Source organism: Bos javanicus, chromosome 6, assembly GCF_032452875.1.
Source record: "Bos javanicus breed banteng chromosome 6, ARS-OSU_banteng_1.0, whole genome shotgun sequence".
NCBI lineage: Eukaryota > Metazoa > Chordata > Mammalia > Artiodactyla > Bovidae > Bos > Bos javanicus.
The window spans coordinates 25614684-25623625 of NC_083873.1; positions in this window are offsets into that span (position 1 = coordinate 25614684).

The window sequence follows — 8942 nt, forward strand, 5'->3', positions numbered from 1 at the left end:
CCCATGTCACATAGTGGGCATAAAATCCTACTGGTTGCACAGAGGTCTGCATCCAGTTCCTTCCCCCCAGGCGTGGAGAGCAGGTGGAGAGCGGGGTTGGTGAGCATATTAGTGTTCTCACAGAGGGGCACAATGCTCCATGAGGTGTATGAGAGGGAGGTAGGGGTGCCTTCTGCACCCAAAACTTCCTCTTTATTCACATTGACATTGGCAGGGAAGGGGACGTTGAAATCAAAGTAGAAAAATGGAACCACAGAGTGGCTGGTATGCTGTAATGGTGCACACGGTCAGTGTGTCCTGCTGGCCTTCAGCAATAATTTTGACTCTAGAATCAAGAATTTCCAAATTTGCTGCTGCTGCTAAGTCGCTTCAGTCGTGTCCGACTCTGTGCGTCCCCATAGACGGCAGCCCACCAGGCTCCCACATCCCTGGGATTCTCCAGGCAAGAACACTGGAGTGGGTTCCATATTTGCTGGTTTCCTTTAAAAAGTGTTAACTATGAATATATATAGCTTGCACTCACTTTCAGCCAACCACAAAAAGCTTAGTCAAAATGAAGAAAATTTTCAAAATTTGTAGAGGAGTAATTGCATGTTGATGGTTTAATAGCATTGATACAGTGACTTAGCTCCTCCAAAAATAGTAAATAAAAAGAAGTAATATAATTAAATTATATTATATAATAATATAATTAAATTAATCCTTTGCTACTTTACAAATCATACAAGCTACTCTAGAATTAGAAAGTCATTTTGACAGAAGCATTCAAAAATTACTCAAAAGTTAGAGTAAGAGCAAGTATGTATTTAATAATTATATTCTTAGACACCCTAATACTTAATTCCATTAGCAAATGATTATTGAACAAATAACCTCTACCAAGTAGCCCCCCAAAAATGTTAAATGGACAATTTTATTGAAATAAATTAAATTACGTTTATCTGAAAAAATACGCAGCAATGTTCAGGAAACGGGACATTGCATAGGAAGAGAAACCAAACTCAGTGTGGCAAGAATAAAACTAGAATGAGAGCACTATACGCACTCAAGGCCAAGCACCATTTTGATGAAATTAATGATCATGCATGTGTCCTTGTTCTGCTCATTTCATCCACTTTGGATCCAAGGTCCAGAAGATCATCTGTATAATCTTATCTCAGTCATCAAAAGAACCTGGAGGTTGCTGAATAACTCACAAGGTAATAAATAACTCACAACAAAGAAATTACAGAGGTTTCCTTGTCCAGTCTTGCTCTTTGAAGTATTTGCCATGTCAGCAAATAATTTAGTAGGTTTATTATGAACAAGTCAGAAGTCATCAGACAATTCTTACCTAAAAATGATATATAAAGACTACCATTCACCAACAAACCAATAATTTCCAGTGTTTGGGAGATGCCTAATCGCCTTAAAGGGTTATAACTACAACTTTGAAGTGAAGAGAAATTTAGTACTTTCTAAGTTTAAATAATGAGTGTTTCCTAGCTAATTCCAAATTTTAGAATGGGTGAGAGAGAGATTGAGAAATAACTTGAGGACTGAATATTTCTTTTGTTATTGGTTTTTTACTTGTGATGAGTACCTTTATGGCTTATTCTCCTAGCAACTTTCAAAAATGCATTACAATATTATCAGCTATATTCTCTATGCTATATACTACATCCTTGGGATATTTAGATGGTAACAATAACCCGGTGTACAAGACAGCAAAAGAGACACTGATGTATAGAACAGTCTTATGGACTCTGTGGGAGAGGGAGAGGGTGGGAAGATTTGGGAGAATGGCATTGAAACATGTAAAATATCATGTAAGAAACGAGTTGCCAGTCCAGGTTCAATGCATGATACTGGATGCTTGGGGCTAGTGCACTGGGACGACCCAGAGGGATGATATGGGGAGGGAGGAGGGAGGAGGGTTCAGGATGGGGAACACATGTATACCTGTGGCAGATTCATTTTGATATTTGGCAAAACTAATACAATTATGTAAAGTTTAAAAATAAAATAAAATAAAATAAAAAGAAATAAAAAAAATAATAATAAACTGAAAGCTTGTACTTTTTACCCTTATACCTATTTCACTCACCCCCAACCTCCACCTATGGTAAACATTCTGTTCTTTATATCTTTGCGTTTAGTTTTTTGAATTTCCATATGCAAATGAGACTATTTCAGTCAGTTCAGTTGCTCAGTTGTGTTCAACTCTCTATGACCTCATGGACTGCAGCACACCCAGGCTTCCCTGTCCTTCACTGTCTCCCGGAGCTTGCTCAAACTCATGTCCATCAAGTTGGTGATACCATCCAATCATCTCATCCTACATTGTCCCCTAATCCTCCTGCCTTCAATCTTTTCCAGCATCAGGATCTTTTCCAATGAGTCAACTTTTCTCATCAGGTGACCCAAGTACTGAGTTTCAGCTTTAGCATCAGTCCTTCCAATGAATATTTAGGACTGAATCCTTTAGGATTAACTGGTTTGATCTCCTTGCAGTCCAAGGGACTCTCCAGAGTTTTCTCCAATACCCACAGTTCAAAAACATCAACTTCTTCAGGGATCAGCTTTCTTTATTGCCCAACTATCACATGCATACATGACTACTGGAAAAACCATAGCTTTGACTAGATGGACCTTTAGAGGCAAAGTAATATCTCTGCTTTTTAATATGCTGTTGAGATTGGTCATAGCTTTTCTTCCAAGGAGCAAACATCTTTTAATTTCATGGCTGCAGTCACCATCTGCAGTGATTTTGGAGCCCCCCAAAACAAAGTCTGTCACTGTTTCCATTGTTTCCCCATCTATTTGCCATGAAGTGATATGACTGGATGCCATGATCTTCATTTTTTGAATGTTGAATTTTAAGTCAACTTTTTCACTCTCCTCTTTTACTTTCATCAGGAGGCTCTTGAGTTCCTCTTCACTTTCTGCCATCAGGGTGGTGTCATCTGCATATCTGAGGTTATTGATATTTCTCCCGGCAATCTTGATTCCAGCTTGTGTTTCCTCCAGCCCACCATTTTGTGTGATGTACTCTGCATATAAGTTAAACAAGCAGGATGACAGTATACAGCCTTGACATACTCCTTTCCCAATTTGGCACCAGTCTGTTGTTACATGTCCAGTTCTAACTATTGCTTCTTGACTTGCATACAGATTTCTCAAGAGGCAGGTAAGGTGGTCTGGTATTCCCATCTCTTTCAGAATTTTCCAGTTTGTTGTGATCTACACAGACCAAGGCTTTAGTGTGATCAATAAAGCAGAAATAGATGTTTCTCTGGAAATCTCTTGCTTTTTCAATGATCCAGCAGATGTTAGCAATTTGATCTCTGGTCCTTCTGCCTTTTCTAAATCCAGCTTGAACATCTGGAAGTTTATGAGGTTCATCTGGAGGTTCACGAACTGTTGAAGCCTGACTCGGAGAATTTTGAGCATTACTTTGCTAACATGTGAGATGAGTGCAAATTGTGTGGTAGTTTGAACATTCTTTGGTGTTGCCCTTCTTTGGGATTGAAATGAAAACTGACCTTTTCCAGGTCTGTGGCCACTGCTGAGTTTTCCATTTGCTGGTATATTGAGTGCAGCACTTTCACAGCATCATCTCTTAGGATTTGAAATAGCTCAACTGGATTCCATAACCTCCACTAGCCTTGCTCGTAGTGATGCTTCCTAAGGTCCACTTGAGTTCACATTCCAGGATGTCTGGCTCTAGGTGAATTATCACACCATTGTGGTTATCTGGGTCATGAAGATATTTTTGTGTGCAGTTCTTCTGTGTGTTCTTGCCACCTCTTCTTAATATCTCCTGCTTCTGTTAGGTCCATACCATCTCTGTCCTTTATCGAGCCCATCTTTGCATGAAATGTTCCCTTGGTATCTCTAATTTTCTTGAAGAGATCTCTAGTCTTTCCCATTCTATTTTTTTCCCTCTATTTCTTTGCATTGATCACTGAGGATCTCTTCTTGCTCTTCTTTGGAACTCTACGTTCAAATGGGTATATCTTTCCTCTTCTCCTTTGCCTTAAGCTTCTCTTCTTTTCTCAGCTATTTGTAAGGCTTCCTCAGACAACCATTTTTCCTTTTTGCATTTCTTTTTCTTGTGGATGGTCTTGATCACTCCTATACAATGTCACGAACCTCCATCCATAGTTCTCAGGCACTTTGTCAGATCTAATCCCTTGAATCTATTTGTCACTTCCACTGTAGAATCATAAGGGATTTGATTTAGGTCATACCTGAATGGTCTAGTGGTTTCCCTACTTTCTTCAATTTAAGTCTAAACTTGCCAATTAGGAGACTTTTAGTATCTGCCTTTCTCTGTCTGACTTATCACCTAGGTTAACGTCCTTGTTGTCCATCCATGTTGTCACAAGTGGCAAGTATTCATTCTTCTTTATAGTTTCTTTATAGCTGAATAAAATTCCACAATATATACATAGTAGAGTATATATTATCGATTCACCTGGACACTTAGGTTTTTTCCTATGCTTGGCTATTATAAATAGTACTGCAGTGAACATGTAGGTGGATGTATCTTTTCCAGTCAGTGCTTTTGTTTTCTTTACCTAAATACCTAGAAGTAGAATCACTGGATCATATGATAGCTCTATTTTAAATTTCTGAGGAACCTCCATACTATTTTCATAGTGGCTGCATCAATTTCTACATTCCCATCAACATTGTGCAAGCATTCCTTTTTCTCCATATCCTTGCCAATACTTGTTTTTGCTGTTGTTGTTCAGTCACTCAGTTGTGTCTGACTCTTTCCAATCCCAAGGGCTGCAGCATGCAGACTTCCTTGTCCTTCACCATCTCCCTGAGCGTGCTTAAACTCATGTCCATTGAGTTGGTGATGCCATCCTCTGTTTTCCCCTTCTCCTCCTGCCCTCAGTCTTTCCCAGCATCAGGGTCTTTTCTGATGAGTTGGCTCTTTGCATCAGGTGTCCAAAGTATTAGAGCTTCGGCTTCAGCATCAGTCCTTCCAATGACTCTTCAGGGTTGATTTCCTTTAGGATTGACTGGTTTGATCTCCTTGCTGTCCAAGGGACTCTCTAGAGTCTTCTCCAGTACCACAGTTCAAAAGCATCAATTCTTTGGTGCTCAGCCTTCTTTATGGTCCAACTCTCATATCTGTACATGACTACTGGAAAAACCATAGCTTTGACTATATGGAACTTTATCAGCAAAGTGATGTCACTGCTTTTTAATACACTGTCTAGCTTTGTCATAGCTTTTCTTCCAATGAGCAAGAGTCTTTTATTTTTATGACTGCAGTCACTGTCCACCATGATTTCGAAGCCCAGGAAAATAAAGCCTGTCACTGTTTCCATTTTTTTCCCCATCTATTTGCCATGAAGTGAAAGGACTAGATGTGATGATCTTAGTTTTTTGAAAGCTGGATCTTAAACCTGCTCTTTTATTTCTTGTCTTTTTGATAATAGTCATTCTAACAAGTGTGAGGTGATATCTTACTGTGGTTTTGATTTGCATTTACCTGATGATTAGTAATATCAAGCTCCTTTTCATGTGTCTGTTGGGCATTTGAATGTCTTCTTTGGAAAAATATTTCTTTAGGTTCTCTGAACATTTTTAATCCAGTTGTTTGGTTTTTTGCTATTGAATTGTATGTGTTCTTTATATATTTACTTGGATAGTAAAGCCTCATTAGATAGATTTGCAAATATTTCCTTCCATACAGCAAGTTGTTTTTTTTTTTCATTTTATTATTAGTCTCTTTGTTGTGGAGGGTTTATAATTTGATGTAGTCCTACTTGTTTATTTTTAATTTTATTACTTTTTCTTTTGGTGTCAAACACACACATACAAATCATCACCAAGTTCAATGTCAAGGAGATTACTGCCTATGTTTTCTTCTATTTTTATGGTTTCAGGTAAAGGATACTGTTTTCTTTTTCTTTCTGTTAGTTCATTATAACTGTATGTAAATGTAACAGATTTAGGTATATTGATTTTATATCCTACAAATTTACTGTATTTATTCTAACAGTTTTATGATGGAGTCATTAGGGTTTTCTCCATAGACTATCATCTCATTTGCAAATAGTGACAGTTTTACTTCTCCCTTTATAATTTAGATGACTTTTCTTTTTCTTGCCTAATTGCTCTGGCTAGGTCTTCCAATACTATGTTGAATACAAGTGGCAGGAGTGGGCATCCTTGTCCTGTTTCTCATCTCCAAGGAAATGTTTTCAGAGTTTCACTGCTGAGTATTGTGTCACTGGGTTTGTCATTTGTGGCCTTTATTGAGGTACATTCCCTCTATACCCACTCTGTTGAAAGTTTTTTTTTTTTTATCATAATTAGATGTTGAATTTTATTAATGTTTTTTCTGCATCTGTTAAGATGTTTATATAATTTTTATCTTGCATTTTGTTAATGTAGTATGTCACATTGATTGATTTTTGAGTGTTGAACCATCCTTGCACCTCTGGAATAAATTTGATTTGATTGTGGTATATGATCCTTTTATATATTGTTGAATTCAGTTTATGAATATTTTGCTGAGGATTTTTGCATTTTACCAGGGATATTGGCCTGTAATTTCCTTTTCTTGTGGTATCCTTTCCTGATTTTGGTATCAGAGTAATGCTGGCCTCCTAGAATGAGCTTAGAAGTGTCCCCTGCTATTTTTAGGGGGAGTTTGAGAAGGATTGGTATTAATGCTTGAATGTTTGGTAGAATTCATCAATGTAGTTGTCTGGTCCTGGACTTTTCTCATAGGGAGATTTGTGATTATTTCTTTTTTCTCGGTATATGATTCCTTTAATGTACAGTTCAATTCGGTTTGCTAATATTCTGTTGAGAATTTTTGTATTCTTTTTCATCAGGTATATTGGCCTGTTTTCTTTCTTTTTTTTTTTTTCCTTGTAGTGTCTTTATCTGGTTTTGGTATCAGGGTAATGTTGGTCTCAGAAAATGAGTTTGAAAGTGTTCCCTCCTCATCAGTTTTTTTAACTTTTCATTTTATATTGGAGTATAGCCAATCAACAGTGCTGTGATAGTTTCAGGTAGACAGCAAAGTGCTCAACATACATATACATGTATCCATTCTCCCCAGACTCCAGGAGGCTTGTGATTATTGATTCAACCTCTTTACTATAATCAGTCTGTTCAGATTTTCTATTTCTTCCTGATTTAGTCCTGGGAGATAGTATGTTTCCCAAAATTTACCCATTTCTTCTAGGTTGATAATTTGGTTGGTATATGAGTATTCTTAGTAGTCTCTCATTATCCTTTGTATTTCTATGTTATTGGTTCTAACTTCTCCTCTTTTATTTATTTGAGCCCTTTCTTGTTTTTTGTAAAGTCTAGCTAAAGGTTTGTCAATTTTGCTTATCTTCTCAAAGTACCAGCTCTTGCCAGATACAGATTCTTTTCAAGTGCATATGGAACATTCTCTAGTATTAACCACATACTAGGGCACAAAACAGGCCTTGACAAATTTAAGAGTATAGAAATTATTTCAAGCATCTTTTCTGACCACAATGGCATGAAATTACATGCCACAGAAAATCAAACACAGAAAAAGAAATGAGAAAAACAAGTACATGGAGACTAAAAAAAATCAATGGGTCAAACATGAACTCAAAGAAGAAATTAAAGAATACCTTGAAGCAAATGCCAGTGAAAACACAATCAAACAAAATCTACAGAATGCAACAAAACAGTTCTTATAAAGACATTCATATTGATTCAGTGTCTTTAAAACAAACAAGAAGAGTCTCAAATAAACAACCTAACCCAGTACATAAAGGAATTAGAAAAAACAACAAACAAAACCTAAAGTCAACAGAAAGAAGGAGGTACAAAAGGTCAGAGAGGTAATAAGTAAATAAAATAGTGATTTTTTTTTTTAAATAGAAATAATCAATAAAACCAAGAACTGGTTCTTTGAAAGGGTAAAAAAATTTGACAAACCTCTGGCCAGGCTCACCAAGATTAAGAAAGAGAAGATCCAATTGAACAAAATAAAAAACAAAGAGGAGAAATAATAATAGATACTGTAGAAATAACAAAAAATCATGAGAGAATACTATGAACAGTTATAACAATTATATGCTAACAAATTTGGCAACCTCAAAGAAATGGACAACCTCCTAGAAACATATAGCCCACCAAAACTAAATAAAGAACAAATAGGTAATTTGAACAGCCAAATCAGTAGAAGTGAAAAAAGATTGTAATTTTAAAACTCCCTACAAACTAAATTCCAGGACCTGATAGCTTCACTGGGAAATTCTACCAAATGTCAAAGAGGAACTTATACCAATCCTTCTCAAACTCTTCCAAAAGATTGAAGAGGAAGGAATATTCCCAAAGACGTTCTACAAAGCCACCGTCACTCTGATACTAAAACTAGACAAAGACACTACCAAAAAAGAAAACTACAGGCCAATATCTTTGATAAATATAGGTGCAAAAATTCTCAAGAAAATATTAGCAACCAAATCCAATGACGGATAAGTAAGGTCTTACACCATGACCAAGCTGAATTAATCCTAGGGTCTCAAAAATGGCTCAACATATGCAAATCCATCAATGTGATACACTACCTAAATTAAAAAAGGACAAAAACCACATGGTCATCTCAAGAGATACAGAAAAAAGCATTTGACCAAACTAAACATCCATTCATGATAAAAACCATTATGAAAGTGGGTAGATGGAACATATCTCAACATAACAAAATTTATTTATGACAAACCCACAGCCAATACAATACTCAACAGTGAAAAGCTGAAAGCCTTCCTGCTAAAATCTGGAACAAGACAAGGATGCCTACTTTCACCACTTCTCTTCAACATAGTATTGGAAGTCCTAGCCACAGCAATCAGACAAGAAAAAGGTCTAAAAGGTATTCAAATTAGTAGAGAAGAGGTAAAATTTTATCATCAGCAGATGACATGATAATATATACAGAAAAC